The sequence below is a fragment of the Camellia sinensis genome, chromosome 1 (genome assembly GCF_055761805.1).
Source record: "Camellia sinensis isolate YWXY chromosome 1, ASM5576180v1, whole genome shotgun sequence".
Taxonomy (NCBI): Eukaryota; Viridiplantae; Streptophyta; class Magnoliopsida; order Ericales; family Theaceae; genus Camellia; species Camellia sinensis.
This window is the reverse complement of record NC_138961.1, coordinates 230412827-230428278: the sequence shown is the minus strand read 5'-3', so window position 1 is coordinate 230428278 and position 15452 is coordinate 230412827. Positions and strand designations below refer to the sequence as shown.

Below are 15452 nucleotides of genomic sequence, written 5' to 3'. Positions count from 1 at the left end.
TTCTCAAATAATTCAACATTCTTCTTGACATGGTCAAAGCTCATGCATTCTAGCTTTATACAAACTCCACATCTTCATGAATTATACATGCATGTGAAGTATAAGCTTCATTTTCAACTTAAATAACACAATTGATGATCATCTTCATGGGATTCAACATTATCATGCTTGCATGTGCAATTTGGTGCCAAATCCTTAATCTCTTTAGAGGCCATCTTTCAATTCCTCATAAAATGCATGTTTGAACTCAAATTCCATTTCCAATAGTACAAATAATGTTCATACTCATGGAGCTTAACAAAACCATGCTTGCATGTATGACTTAGCACTCAATTTATCACATTTAACTTGTTACATGTTTGATTATGCAAAATCATGACAATTCTAGACATGCATGTGCATATAAACCTCAAATTCACTAAATTCAACATAATTCACATTCTTGATTACAATGTAACTTGAATTCATAGAATTACAAACTCAAATCCATGAAATCATGCCCAATTACTCACCTAGGAGCTTCAATCCTCACAAAGGTAGTTAAATCTTGAGTGTAGCTTGCCAAATTCATAACCTTTGAGCCAAATTACATAATTCTTTCTCTTCCTTTCTCTAGGACCGACCCGTCTCTCTCTCTAGAGTGTGATTTTTAGCCAAAAGAGAAAATGAGCTCAAAACAATGTAAATAGGCCACTTATATACCTTGGCCTAATCAAATTAATTAAGGCTAAGTAATTGAGCCTAATTTAATCGTTCTGAATCTAATTATTTTGATCCGAATCAATTTCTAATTAAATTTCACCGTAGGCTCTAAAAATTACGTTAATCACAATGGCGTAGTTAATTTCGTTTTTTGTAGCCGAAAAGGCCTTCAATTTTCAGTTCAAAGCACAGATTCTAATAGATTTTCCTACGGTGAACAGATACAAAGCCAAAATCACATATAATCATACAATTAACACCCAAATTCAAATTAAGCACATAATTACAAACATAAGCATGATTAATTAATATAGCATAGGACAGGGTTATCACACACTCTCTCTCTGTTTGTCTGTCTCTCTCCCCGTCTCTCTGTTGTTCCATTTCCCCATAGCTGTAGGGTTTTACAGAGAAAAATATTTGAGGGCAAAAATCATATTAAAAGAACAAGCTTATTTATTTGAGTTTAGCGAACATCAATCATTTAAGTTATTGGGAAGGCTAGCCATGAAAGTGGATGCATGAATTCTTTTTTGAAGTTGATTTTTGTCGCTGGAGCACAACCGCAAGGGTTAATCGAGCACCACCGTCGCTTTGTCTCCTCCGGTTAGTATTTCTTTTATTTCACGCTCTCTCTTTCTCTGTCTCCTTGTTTGTCTTCTTTCATTCATATATACCTTCACACCCAACCCGAAATCGACCTAATAGGAACTGTTCTGTACTCCATTTTGGTATTTTGTGCTATTCGAATAGGAACTCTTCCCTCTGCTACCCCAAATCGACCCAATAAGAACTGTTCTGTACTCGATTTTTGTATTTTCTCCCTTTTGAAGTGGAAGTCTACCCTCTGCTATCAGTGCTGCAAGTTGAACATAGGTATCATAGTAGTTAGCAACAAGTATAAAAGGTGTTCTGCATTTACATGGCCAACTTGTTAGGTTATATATAACCAAAAAAGACTTAAAAATTTTTTTGTGCAATGTTGGCACGGGAAAAATAATTTTTTTTTAGAGTACCCAAAAAAGCAAAAAGAAGAAACTCGAGAAACAAACAATGAGTAATCTTGATTCATCAACGGCTAGCACACTCGGTTGAATTTTGTTTTTAATTTTGTAGTACTCGGTGATTTTATATTGCCGGAACTTATGTTTAGAAATAACCTGTGTTACACGGACTCTTCAAAATAGATCAAATACCCGTGTTGGACACCCGAGAGTCGGACAAGGGTAGGGGATATGTGTCGGATACTTTTCAACGAATACTTCTTATATAATTTGTAACGCGCCCGCGGAGGGCCTCACGCTACAGTTCGGACTCGATTTGTGTCACGGTTCTTAATCTGAACCAAAGAGTCCAAATCTGGCAAATCGTTTTGAGAAACAGATTCTTGAAAAAGTAGTGCCAAACATGGACTGCTTTGCCAGATACAGAGTCGCCACCTAAATATTTTTTATGGGAGAATTTAGGAAACCCTGACTCGGTGCCGAAGGCCACATGTCCGTCATCACCGGAGTTGTCTCGGCTCGGGAGCTTGGGTACGATCGGGGAAGGTCAGCTATGAGCACCCCCTTTCGCCCGGTCCGAAGACCGGCCTCTACTAACCATGATATCCGTTTTTTAAAACGTTATGTGTTCTTATTCCGGTTATTAGCCTAGAATTACTATGTTATGCGCACAGCAAACAAGTATAGACTAGATTGTCTAATTTGGAAATAAGCATTGCATATCCGTTTGTTTTGAAAAGCGCTTTGGAATTTGCTACTCGCAAGTAGGCTAAAACACGGATTTCAATGAGTTTTTCCAACTCAAACAATCCAACCTTCACCCACAGGCATTCAAAACATTTTATCACATAAGCATCTAGCCACATGGCAAGCATACTGTCATGTTAACATTCACACGCATGCGAGATGCTAAAGCGAAAATACTTACATTGTACTCCGTGCCAAAACAGTAAACTAGTTAGCAAACATGCGTGTCCTAGTTCATGTTAAATTGCCTAATGCAACACATACAGGATGCAATTAGATAGGCTCGGCTAACCTAAGCATGGTATATGAAATGCGATCAACTATCACATATTCAATTTTTGAATTGAAATACAGATGCAGTTAGCGTGATGTACCGAGCCTAATGCATGCAGTACAAATGCATGAATGCACGCATGCATAGCATAAGGTATGCTAATTTAAACGTGCCCTAATCTACCATCATAAGCAGGTAAATAAAAGGGAAGAAAGACGTGAGGTTGGAAGACATACACACACTCACGCACACTTATTACAGATTTGCCCTCACTCGGAGGGACCAAATAAATATTACAAATTAATTAACTACGCATGCTAATTAAATATTACAAATTAATTAATTTAATTAACAAATTAAATTAAGCTAAGAAAACAGATAAACCGCCTCGGGGCGAGGGCCAGACGCAACACATGCTCGGGACTGGCTCGGAATCGCACTGCCATGCATAGTTTGCCTTTGTTTTCCCTGCTCTGCTCCTCTGAAAACTGCCAAAGTCTCAGGGATGTCTCTCAGGACCCTGGGGGATATCATCGGCTGAGCAGAATTTCCACCGGCAGTAGCATTTAGTTACCGGCACAAAATAGATCCACCGGCCATCGATTGACTGTCGGTCGGCAATAAATTCCTGCAGAACCTGCAACTCACAGCAGCAGAGGGCAAAATCTTGCATGGCAATGCAATTCAAGCAATTTATGCACCTACCATGTCCCTTATCATGATAATGACTCGAAGGGGCATGTGCCTCGATTCTCGGACCACCAATCACGCATTTCCATGCATGATGGCCCAAAGAACCAAGTATGCAACTTTGATTTCAAATGCATGCAAACCAAATCAAACCAAAGTCCTAATCCCTATCACCAAATCAAGGGGCAAGGAATGCATGCAAAATGCAATGCAACCTAAGCATACAAGCTAAGGATGCAACATGGCATGGTAACAAGCTTATGCAAGCATACAAGCATACATATGGCAATGCAAATGGATGCAAAGATGGACTTATGCATGAATTAGGCGGCTCTAAATAGGCCTAAAACAGTAGCCAAAAAGCTGTAATGAGGAACCAAACACATGCACACATGCACCTAATTGAAGGACCAACACTTAAGCACAAATTGAACAACTCTCAAACACATTTGAAAGGGGGATAGCATGGGCAATTAATATGCAACATGAGCTCTAAAAATGCATGTTAGGATGGTGCCAAACCAAGCAACAAAATCAAGCCAAACATGCAACAAATAGTCCAAGTGTTCAAAGCAAACCAATGGGGCATTGAACTACACTTAGCAAGACCAAACATGGCATGGACTAAATGACTAAAAACAGAGTTTTGGGGCATTAATACAAGGCCTAAGGACCACTTAGATGGCATCTAAATGACTCAAAAACAAAGGCATGCACAAACACCAAAACATGGAGCATTGCTACACAAGCTTCCAAAGCATTAAAGAGGCATGCAAGGCAATCAAACAAGCATGGAAATGGGACTGAAATAACATGTGGAGGGACCCCGAATCACCAAATCGATGCAAAGATGTCATGCTACACATGCACATACTCAAGGCCAACAAGCCCAAATACAAAGGAGCTATATCAAGCATGCCAAAATCAACCCAAACAACCTAGGACAGACCTAGAACATGGCAAAACATGCACAAAATCTTTACAAGACTAAGCCTAAAACATGCTCCAACAAAGGCTAACAACCTAAGACATGTTAAGGCATAACAAGGCATTACAAGGCAACTATGCTAAACATGCATGGAGTACCAAAACCAATATAAAATCATGTTATATTATGGATATATAAGCATGAAAAACAGCCTAAACATGCTCAACACACACTCAAGCATAATGCTCTCTCAAGAGGCCAAAACATGCCCTTTTCAAGGACAACAAGGAGAGGGGGTGGCCCTCTCCTTCTTGGGACTTCAAGGCATCATCTTCACCACTGAAATCCCTCAAGATTTCAGTGGTGAAGAGACCCCAACACCAAAATCCCGGAGCTAGCACAAAAGGGCACAAAATGAGGCCTTTCAAGGCCTAAGGGGGGTCAACCACCCTCAAACAACAAAACACTCTTAATAAACAATAAAGAGGGCCTAAAAATAGAACTTTTTTATGTTATACAATAAGCACAAAAACAGCTCTAAGATAGGTAGAAAATCAATGCAAAAATGGGGAATATAAAGTCAAAATTGTTACCCTTGAAGACTTTCTTCACAAATGGTGGACCAGCTGGTTCTTCAAGCTCAAAACCACTCAAGAACACCAAGAACAACCCTTTAGAACCTTAGTAGCTAAAGGAAGGTGAAACACTATGTGTTTGTGTGCAATAGTAAGACACAAATACACTAAAACACACACAAGAGGGAAAAAGAGAGGGATAAGGTGTAACAAACCCTAACCCTAGATCTCAAACCCTAGAAATGGCTGTCTAAGCTCTCAAAATATCCTAAAAATGTCTCCCCCCTCAGCCAAGAGCTCTCTCTCTCTCTATATGGCACTTCTTGTCTTGTAAAGCTTACAAGACAAGCTTCATAAGAGGGAGATCCCTCCATACACGTGTATGGAGGGGAGCAAAAGCAAGACAGCTGTCTTAAAATATCTGCTAAAGCAGATGCACAGTAATCGGCCGGCCAAAAATGCCATCTTGGCCAAAAAAAGTGCCGGCCGGCACTAAAAAGTGCTGACTGGCAACAAATAGTGCCGGCCGGCAATATAAATTGCCGGTGGCAGCAAAAACCAGCCGGTGGCCTCTAGCCACTGCCGGTGGTGGGTGGGGATGGTCTACAAGCCCTACCCTGCCTCTCCAAGGCAAAACACAAGTGTTTGGTGTGAAACCAGACACTAAACGGTCGAGTTCGGAGATCTTGAGGCAAGGCACGCGAGCCGAGACCTCCGGGAACTCCAAACGAACACAAACATGGATGATCACCGAGTGTTCAAACGGTGACGTCCAAGTCTTGAGGACGGTCAAAAAATGGGGTGTCTACATAATTGTATATAACACAATTATTATATGTGCAAATTATTGTCAAATTACTATAAATGTCATTTTGACACTGTAAGTTACATATAGTACCATTTTATGTCACATATTAGATTAAAAATATGATATTTTTTCCCGAGTCTGCGTACCGTTGAATGTAAAATTTAATGAGTCAGACCTGTACATACATACCCGCACCCGACACTCATACCTGAGTCCGTGTAACATAAGAAACAACTGTTTGTTTCAGTGCTGAAGTTTATGCATAGTTGACGGTATTAAACTTAAACATAGGAAAGCCAATTGAAAGAGTTGAAATGAGAATCACGATTTTCAAATTTTGTAGAGAGCTATTCGTTCCCCACATCCAATTCTTTTCCCAGAGTCAAACCCTTCACTTTCATGGCTAGCCTTACCAACAACTTAAGCGGCTGGAGACAATTGCTGAAAACCAATACCTTCTCCCCACTTGATTCGCACAAGCCTAACAAATTAATGGAGAAGTTTGCCTTCAGTCCTTCTCTAATATCTAACTTTTTCTAAGATGTGATCCAATCGGGCATCGTTAATGCCCTCTCTTTCTGTGGTTGACGTGTCTGTAGGTGAACTTTTTAGGAGAGAGCTCAACTGTGCGTGCACATAGAGTGTGCTCCCATCCCAGATGATGTTGAACTTTTTAACTAAGTTCTTCAATTCTTCAAATTCACGCATAGTTGTAGGGCTGAGGTGAAAAAATGCAGAAAAGTCAACAAGCCCAGGCAATTCATGAAGAAAATCTCATTCGTAGAAATAGAGAACCTTGCCTGTCATTGCACGCAACTCTTGAATGATGGTTTCCTTTCTCTTGAAATTATCATTTTTCTGTTGAATAGCAGTTACATTTGAAGAGAAAGGTAGCTGTCATTCAGGAGTTGTGGGCTGTCTGGACTTTATTAAGCGAGTTCATGAAATGCGTACTTTCATTTGTGGGAGTATGACCTTCATCCAGAATGAGAATGGATGGGTACGTTAGTAATATTTGTTGGCAAGCAGCGGTAGTCTTGTTTGTTTCATTGTCACATATAATTGAAGAAACTTTTTTGTACGCTTGGAAAAGTATTCTTCTCTGATCTGCCCACTGTCTGAGCACCCAAAGGTGCTGTGCTTGATTATTCGTTTTTACATAGTAGACGTCATATAGTGGAATGTCCTCAACTTTCCATGTGAAGAACTCTTTCTTTCATGTAGCCTGAATGCCTCTTGGCACCACCACCAGTGGTCTAGCATGAGGATACTTGGCCAAAAAACTCCGCATAAAAGTAATTGTCATCAAAGTTTTTCGAGAACCTGGAGCGTGGGCCAGGATGCAGCCACCTCGATTCTCTGCAACCAAGTTGCTCAGTAGGAAATTGAAGCCCTCAACTTGATGGGGTTTCATCTAGTTTTTGTGCCTGGGATGAGCACCAATTTCAGTGATAGCAGAATCCTGTCTAGATAGTTTAACCCCGTCATGAAATAGTTCAGTTGCTTCCTTGTCCTTTGTAGTCGGTCCTTCATAAAAGTACGTGCGTGTAGTCCTTCAGCCCTAAATCAAAAACAAAATGTAGTCATTCCTCTTTAATTTTTGGGAAATTATGCATTTATCGCTTGTACACATAATTATTTCAATTGTAAGCTGTGTGAACTAAATGCAAAATTTTGATGTGTATCCTTTCTTTTGACCATTTCAAAATCTGTATATGTGTTGGGAAATTATGCATTTTGTTGTCTGTGTTTACGCCAAATTTTTAGGTTAACAGCCACATGTTGAAGTCGTTTCTTTGTGTTCTTGTAAATATTGATTGGAATACTTTGCAGGAATTGTCATCATTGCATCTGATGGATATTGGTCACCTCGCACCAACAATGTTAGTTTTCTCCTTCAAAACTTGCTACCAGTTGGTTTCGTACATATGTTTGTAAACAAACGAAATCCATCACCAAGGAATACGCTGAATTTTTTTTTGGGATCAATTCTTACAGCAGCCCATGTACTTTTGTCTTTGTGTCATTTGTTTTGCACAAATTTTGAATGGCCTCGCTTTGCATCATCAATTGTGAACTTTTGTTTCAGTTACGTCAATTTGATTACAATTCTTCACTGTTTTCTATCAGAAAATATGCATATACGTGGCAACTGTACTTTTTGTTATAGTCAACTTATAACTTTACTCAACTTAGATAATCTCAATAAATTGACATTATAATATTTGTTATAAAAATCACAAACGACATTAGCAATTTGACCAAAATTGTCCATGAAATTTAAAATGGAGTGTCAGAATTGAGGGAGATTAAAGTGCATCGATTGAAATTAGACAACGGACAAAATGTGTACACCACCTTTGTAATTTTTCCTTCAATCTAATTTGTATGATTTGCTCTTTCATAAAGGGGAAGGAAAAGATTGAAGACAATTGGCGAACAACATATCCAAATGTCTGACACTATCGCTGGCTATTCTTGAAAGCGGCCAGTTGCACCATTCATTTGTTACAGGTACTAGTTGTTCATTTTGACAATCTGGAATTACATTTTTTGTAGTGAAACAACACGCCTTGTTGAAGTTCAGTTTGTGATGTTTGAAATTGGTTTCATTTTGCATGTCTAAAAATGTTTAAATTGGTGTCGATTTAGTCCCGGATGTACGAAAGGTGTGTTATGCAGATTTTGGGGCCAGCTTGACATAAATACTTGCATATCTATATGTATTCATATTTAAGATTTAGTGCTGATAAGCTTCACGATGCTTGCATGCAGCCAGCAACAATTGAAGGAAATTCAAGGGCCAGACAACACTCGACGAAAAATGGTGAGTGTGGAAATCTATATTCTCTATAATACACTATGATGGAAACACATGGCTGGTTGCTATCCACGTGTTGTATTGAATGGTCGTACTGGGCTTGTGATTGTTTCATGTTTGTTGGATTGTAGCATGTAATAATGTCACCTTTATATTGTTTTCGTAAATTTCAATTCGTTATAAAAGTCCAGCTATGTTTTGTCGCTGAGTTTTTCCTGCAACTGTTATTTGTATTTGCAATCTTATTTAATTACCAAAAATGCACGTAGATTGCGTTTGGCATAAAGTTGTAGTTACAGTTATTTTGGACTCATAGTTGTTACTTGTCTTGTACGTTTGTCACTTTCGTGCTTAAAGAGTAGAAAGGAGCTTGGGGAAAGGTGGAAGGCACTCCCCTTTGATGAGAAAAAGAGATTTGCGGAAATGGCTAAGGCGAGCACCGAGGAACACGCCAAAGTAGTACCATGTGCACCGAAGTTTGAAAAGGTAATTACGTACTTCATGTTTTCGTAAATGCATTTGGCTAGGTCCTGCTTTGCTAACATTGTTGGTTGTATTTTTGTATTAATTTAAGGGTAAAAAATGTACAGGGTAAAAGGCAACTCCGCATATCATTGAAGTCAATTGTTGAGTTAGTTAACCAGTTCAACGAAGCATAAACGCAGGTAGTCATTGGCATTGGGTTTGGTGGCCTTCTGGGGATGAAGTGTACACGTATAGATCACGCCTTGTGCGCATGGTTGGTACAGAACTTCGATCCTGACAGTAGTTCATTGAATGTTCATGATCGTCAACTTAGGCTCACCTGTAAGGCAGTTAATGTTTTATTGGGAATACGGTGTGAAGGCGATGACGTGTAGTTGGCTGGGTCATTAGAAGCATATCCCAATATCTACGATGAGGTCGGAGTTGTTAACGGAGGCATTCCTTTGAACAAGTTGAGACTTTATCTAACCGAGACTGATGGTGCGGAGGATGAGTTTCGGAGGAAATTTGCGCTTTACGTCTTGGGGGCCATGTTGTGTCCTACCACAATGGCCGCCTTGAAGCCATCGTTCATTCATGCCATGAAGGACGTGAATGGTATACGAGCTTGTAATTGGGCAAAGTTGACACTGCAATTCCTTCACAACGGTGTTCGCAAGTATAAGAGCAAAGGTCATCGTGCTGTAACTCGATGTGTTTTCCTGCTAATGGTATGCCAATAACTCGATTGTTTTTTCCATTCCCTCGTTCATATGTTTCATGCATTGTTCTTCCATGATTCAACAAATTGGGCTTGATGGGACATACAATGTTACCTGCTATGTGAGTACGACAAATAACACTCTTCCTGGCCAAGTATGGTACTCGCAGAAAGATATTTTCAGCGACCACCATCATAAATTTAAGAACAAAGAGTACAAGGAAAAAAGTATCACGGACCTCAATGGGGGAACCAATTTGCCTACGTTGCGAAGAGGGGAACATAATTGATTGATCTTTATCGGTTTGGAATAATCAATTAGGCACAGAACTGACACAGGAAATATTATACACATTTGTAGGCAGAGTTGAAGAAGAATATACAGAAGAAACCTTAATAGGACCATTACCAAACCAAACGTATTGATTTTGGGAAAGGTTATTTGGGTTGCAGCTATTCATATATACAAACATGCACAGAACTTTTTTTTCTTGGTTTCATCAATAAAGTCCTTGGTTTGCTGTACATTTTTTTTTTCCAAAAAACATTGCATGATATGTGCCTATAAAGTTGACAGCATCGTAAACAAAATCGGTATTCTATGTACGTTCAACTGCAAAATTGATAAGAATGAATGTCATTGTTACTGAATATAGTTGATTATTGTGGGAAGAAGAAATTAATTATGGTGTGCCCCTTAATGTCCACAACAATTATACCTAGATTGTGTTTGCCTGAGTTCCACAAGTACATTGGCTACAACGCGGTCCACGCCTCGGCTTCATGATTGGGGTGATACCCAAATATGGGAGATGCTGCGACGTGTCAGAATGAAGCAAAATTTCCCAACAATTGTGGTAAGCACTCCAACCAGTGTGCACATTTCACACCATCGACCCACTTGTTTTCAACATACAATGTCAGTCTTCATTTATGCGTTTCTATGATTAGGTGGAGTTTGATTACAGTAACGACGAAAGCGACGCCGATGATACTGACATAGATGCACACCATGTCGATAACCAACAAAAAGGACAGTACGATGAAGTCTGTATGAGCAACGTAGAGTCCGACATTCGCGAACTGAAGGAAATGATGAAGCAAGTTCTCCAGAACCAAATAGATTTAATGGAGATGTTGCGACATTTCCAAGGCAAGCCAGTTGTTGACAATGACAAGGTAATCTATCCAATCATTACGCAATTTTGACACAGTTGAGCCACATTATTTGAAGATGATTTATAAGACTAAGTTAACGTATGTGTTTGTATGATTAGGTGGAAGGCAATGATATGTGTATCATTAACCTCTCCTCTAATGTTGTTGAACTGAAGGAAATGCTGAAGCAACTGCTTGAACATTTCAGTTTGGGCTGTAATGAACCGTTCACAGAACAAATCAATTTACGTGAACTGAAGCAAATACTACACCACCTCATCGAAGTTATATTCTCTAGACCACAACCGGCAAGCGTGGACAAACAGGTGTGGACTCTGCTGTTGGAGTGGAGGCGCATGATGATGGCGTTGTCAAACTATCTGACGAAGTTAACCCAATGGAGTGTAATATTTCAGATGTACAAGGGGTGGATCACTAATAACAGAATGTGAAGGGAACCTTGGCAACGGACAAAAGTCATTTCCATGATGGACACAAGCTGAACATCAAAGAAGGTGGGGACAACCAGAAGAAGGGAGGCCTTCAGTCGAGGGAAACATACGAACTGAAGATAAATACACTCTTGACCTTTAGTCAGTGGGCATCAAGAACGTGGCGTGCGATGTGCATACTTCTCCTACTAAGCTTGGCCAACCATTGGGAGCAACTGGAATCGTTAGAGAAAGACGAAAAAGACAAGGAAAAATGCGCAGAAGTTGAGTTCAAGCCACTGAGGTCGGGGTTATGCAATTGTGCATCGATAGCAAAACAAATAGTGGGGTTGACGACATCAGTTCACCTGTGAATGTTGATGGTGTGAATAAGGCGAACAAGGTACAAATACTGCATTTAATGCCCCACAAGTTCTGAATAACCAATTCATGCCCACATCAATAATGTGAATCACTAATTTTATAATCATCTGTGTTATATTGTACTAGTTGTCAAACAATTGCATGTTTGCAGTTATGACTGTTGGCATATGTTTTTACACATTTCTAACAAACTCTGCACCAAACATCACAAGTTGGGAAAACTTTGAGGTTCAAAGTTTATACATCATTTCACGTTCTTTTTTATGACTAACAACCTTGTAATGTAAGCTTCAATTGTTTTTTATGAAATGTGTTGTGTTAGTTGGTTGTTTATTTTTGTAGGACTCGTTGAGGATGTTGGACAGCAAAGGGTTGTTATTGGCGGAGGAGCAAAAACTTCTCGACTATGTATTTGGCGATAGTAAAAATGAAATGTATTGTTTCATTTAGTACTTGCAAATTTTAAATGATAGTCCACTGTGAAATACTATCGTTCTAAGGATCATTATTGCTTGTAGGGACATTGTTGTTTTTATGAATCTTCATGGACAGGCATGTGAATTTGGTACCCGGTATGACATGCGCACGCTCAAACCAGGGTCGTGGCTATCCGACACTATAAGTGTTGGTTGCGCATATATGAATCTGTGTTTTTCATTTGAAAAACTCAGAAACCTTTCTAATCAACTTGCCTTGTGTCTTACATATAATGTTCCAGCCAATCAACTTAGTGGTGGTGCAATTGACTAATCGACAGAGGGATTTACGCAATGATGGGATGCATACTGATTGGTTCTTTCCCGTCTATCTGTCTATAAGTAAGTGTTTAAAGCTAGGTTGTGTTTTCTGTATGACATATTTTTACAAATGTTTCCGTCAATGACCTTTATGCATTACACATGCACACTTTGATTCTAAATAAAGATACGCAACCTCTGCACCATGAAAATATCGTCACATCATTTTTTGGACATGACAGTTACATTGGTGTGCTTGATGCATGCCAGAGGGTAATATCAATGTTCATTCTGTTATATTAAAACGAAAATATGAAAGCCATTACAGGTTTACATGCCCTCTAAACAAGGTCTGCACTTGTGTTTGCGTGTAGATTTACATGCCTTTCAATTACAGAGGAGTGCATTGGTTGTGCGTTAAAATTAATATGGTGGACCGTGTAGCCTACCTATTTGACTCATTCCCATCCAACCGACTGAACAAAAGGAAGCTAAATGCGGCACAAATTTTGGTATGTCTTTCTGGTGCATTTCTCAACACTACAACAAACTTGAACATCCTTTACACAAACCAACTTCAAACTTGTGGAACAAGTTCAAACTATGCACGACTTGCTGCAACTACACTTTTGAAATGATTATGTTACAGACGTGCTTAGCTTCCACCTCCACATGTTAGATGAGAGGCCAATACAATAACTGGACGAGTAATCCACAATCCCTCTCTCACATTAATGTCTATCCTGCATGACTGATTTAACGAACCTACTGACATTGATGACAAATTTAATGTGAAATTATTTTGTAGCACGTTTGACTGTGGGATGTTCGTCATCAAATTCATGTAGTGACCTGATTTAAGCCCTGGTCCACACAAGGTACATTCTATCGTTTCATTTCTATTTGTCAATCAAATCCTTCCTCGTATGTCCTGCAATTTTAACTGATTTCTCTTATGATCTTTCTGTACAAAGTTCCATCCCTATGTGCGTCATAAGTTGTTGGTTGACATCGTTATGGATATCAATAATGCAAAGATCGCAGAGTACCGGGAGTGCCTTGATATCAGCAATGCCACAAGCTAGGCCAGTGATGGGAATGGGTTGCCAGTACGCCAATAATTTGGGTGGCAACAGGACTTCACTAATTTTTTATTCTTTGATTTCAATATGGATGTTAATTATGCCTCCCCAGTATTGTTTTTGCTGGACGATGTAAAGATGGACTAACTGCGAAGCGCAAGTCAAATATAAACATGGATCAAACATGTCGATGTGGCTGTTGTCTTATTACTATTTTGTTTACACATGTTTCTTGTTCGGATGCATGCGACTGAAACAAATATAATTTATGACTGTTTTTTTTAATCATATTTTGAGGAATGTACTTGCTGCCCAATTTGTCAGCATTACTTTGATGTCGCAACTCAACTATAATAAAAAACAATTTGAAGTTGGCGGAAATTGTTTTACACTTACTCCCTAGTCATAATCATATTGTCTTCCTTCTTCGTAAAAGTTGGTTACAATTTTACACTTGCTCCCCAGTCATAATCATACTGTCTTCCTTCTTCGTGCTGTTCTACGTTTGAAGTTGACGGAAATTGTAATTCTCTATTTCCATTGATATCTTTCATATTCCAACGAAATTGTTGTCCGTGTGACTTGACATCAAAATGTTATGGATCCCAAGTACATTACCAAATAACTTAGGAAATATCTGACATGGGTGTGGGGCCCACACACGTGTGATTTGTGTGAGTCGGACACCTATGTCATCGATTTTGTAATTTGTTTGGTAATTTATTTGGGTCCCTAACAGAACTCAATTATTTATGTAGCGGTCAAATTGTTACTCGTTTTACAGTAAATCATAAGTATTTGAAGACTGCATATGAATGAAAAATCAATACTCTTTGTAGGTAATTTATATATCAGCCCATTAGCACATATGACTCCAGCCAAAAAAGGTTAAAAAAAAAAAAAACAAATCTACATATCTGTTGCATCATCAGCAACGTCTTCTGAAGAGTTGTCCGTACTGTTTGATTGATCGTCCTCATCCATTGTCTTATCAGAGTTCGCTTCGTCCGCCGCCAATTTCTCATCGGTCAACCAATCAACGTTCTGCTTCATAGCATCGACTTGCCGCTCCAAACTTGACAACCGTGTATCCACTTCATTCAGCCTTTCGTAGATATCTTGCAACTGCTGCAATACAGGAGCAACATGAGCTTCAACAATAGATTCAACAATAGCTTTAATCTTATTCGAATCAGACATTTTGTAGGAATATATGTATGGTTTATTTTATTTACTATTTTTTTAAAGAAATGTACAGATTCATAATATTACACAACACTACGCTGTAAGTATTTATAAGATATGGTACATGACTTGTATGTTTTTAGAAGACCTCATGCATTGTGACGTACATTGTATTAATTTCTTAAACTGGCCAAATTCATCTTGCACAAATTTGTTCCTTCTTGCATACACTAAGTCATCCGTTCAGTACCCCAGATCGTCCATTATTTCGCATTTCCAACACACATGCATTGTATCTTCCATCAGTACTATCCCATTGTCATTGATTTTCACACCCACAGTTTATCATACATTGACATTCGTCATTTGTATTTGTGCCCTAACCCAACTTTTGGTCCACCCTAACCCAATTACATGTCTACTCATCCATAAAGCTTAGCAAAATTCCTCTTATCAGATACATATGCCTTTCCAACTAGACCGAACCTATTAAATGAAATATTCACATTAATTCATTTGCTTTTACTCAGTTTAGGTAGATGTTTCCACCAAACAATAATAATTGTGTTTACATGTTTAAACCACAACTAAAGCAGTATGTGTTTCCACCTAACACCAACGTATTAATGACTACGGGTTTAAGGTAATTTAACATTTACAACCAACCACTATTCAAGTTTGCAACCAATGTTGTTTCCTTTGCATTTGGATTTGTTTCTGCGTCCATATATTCTTCGTGA

General features: G+C 38.9%; 2 pseudogenes; both read right to left on the bottom strand.

Annotated features, from left to right (window-relative positions):
• Positions 1-6075: 6075 nt before the first annotated feature.
• LOC145822687 (protein CHROMATIN REMODELING 35 pseudogene) lies at positions 6076-6629 on the bottom strand (annotated as a pseudogene).
• LOC145822683 (protein CHROMATIN REMODELING 35 pseudogene) lies at positions 6630-7571 on the bottom strand (annotated as a pseudogene).
• Positions 7572-15452: the final 7881 nt, after the last annotated feature.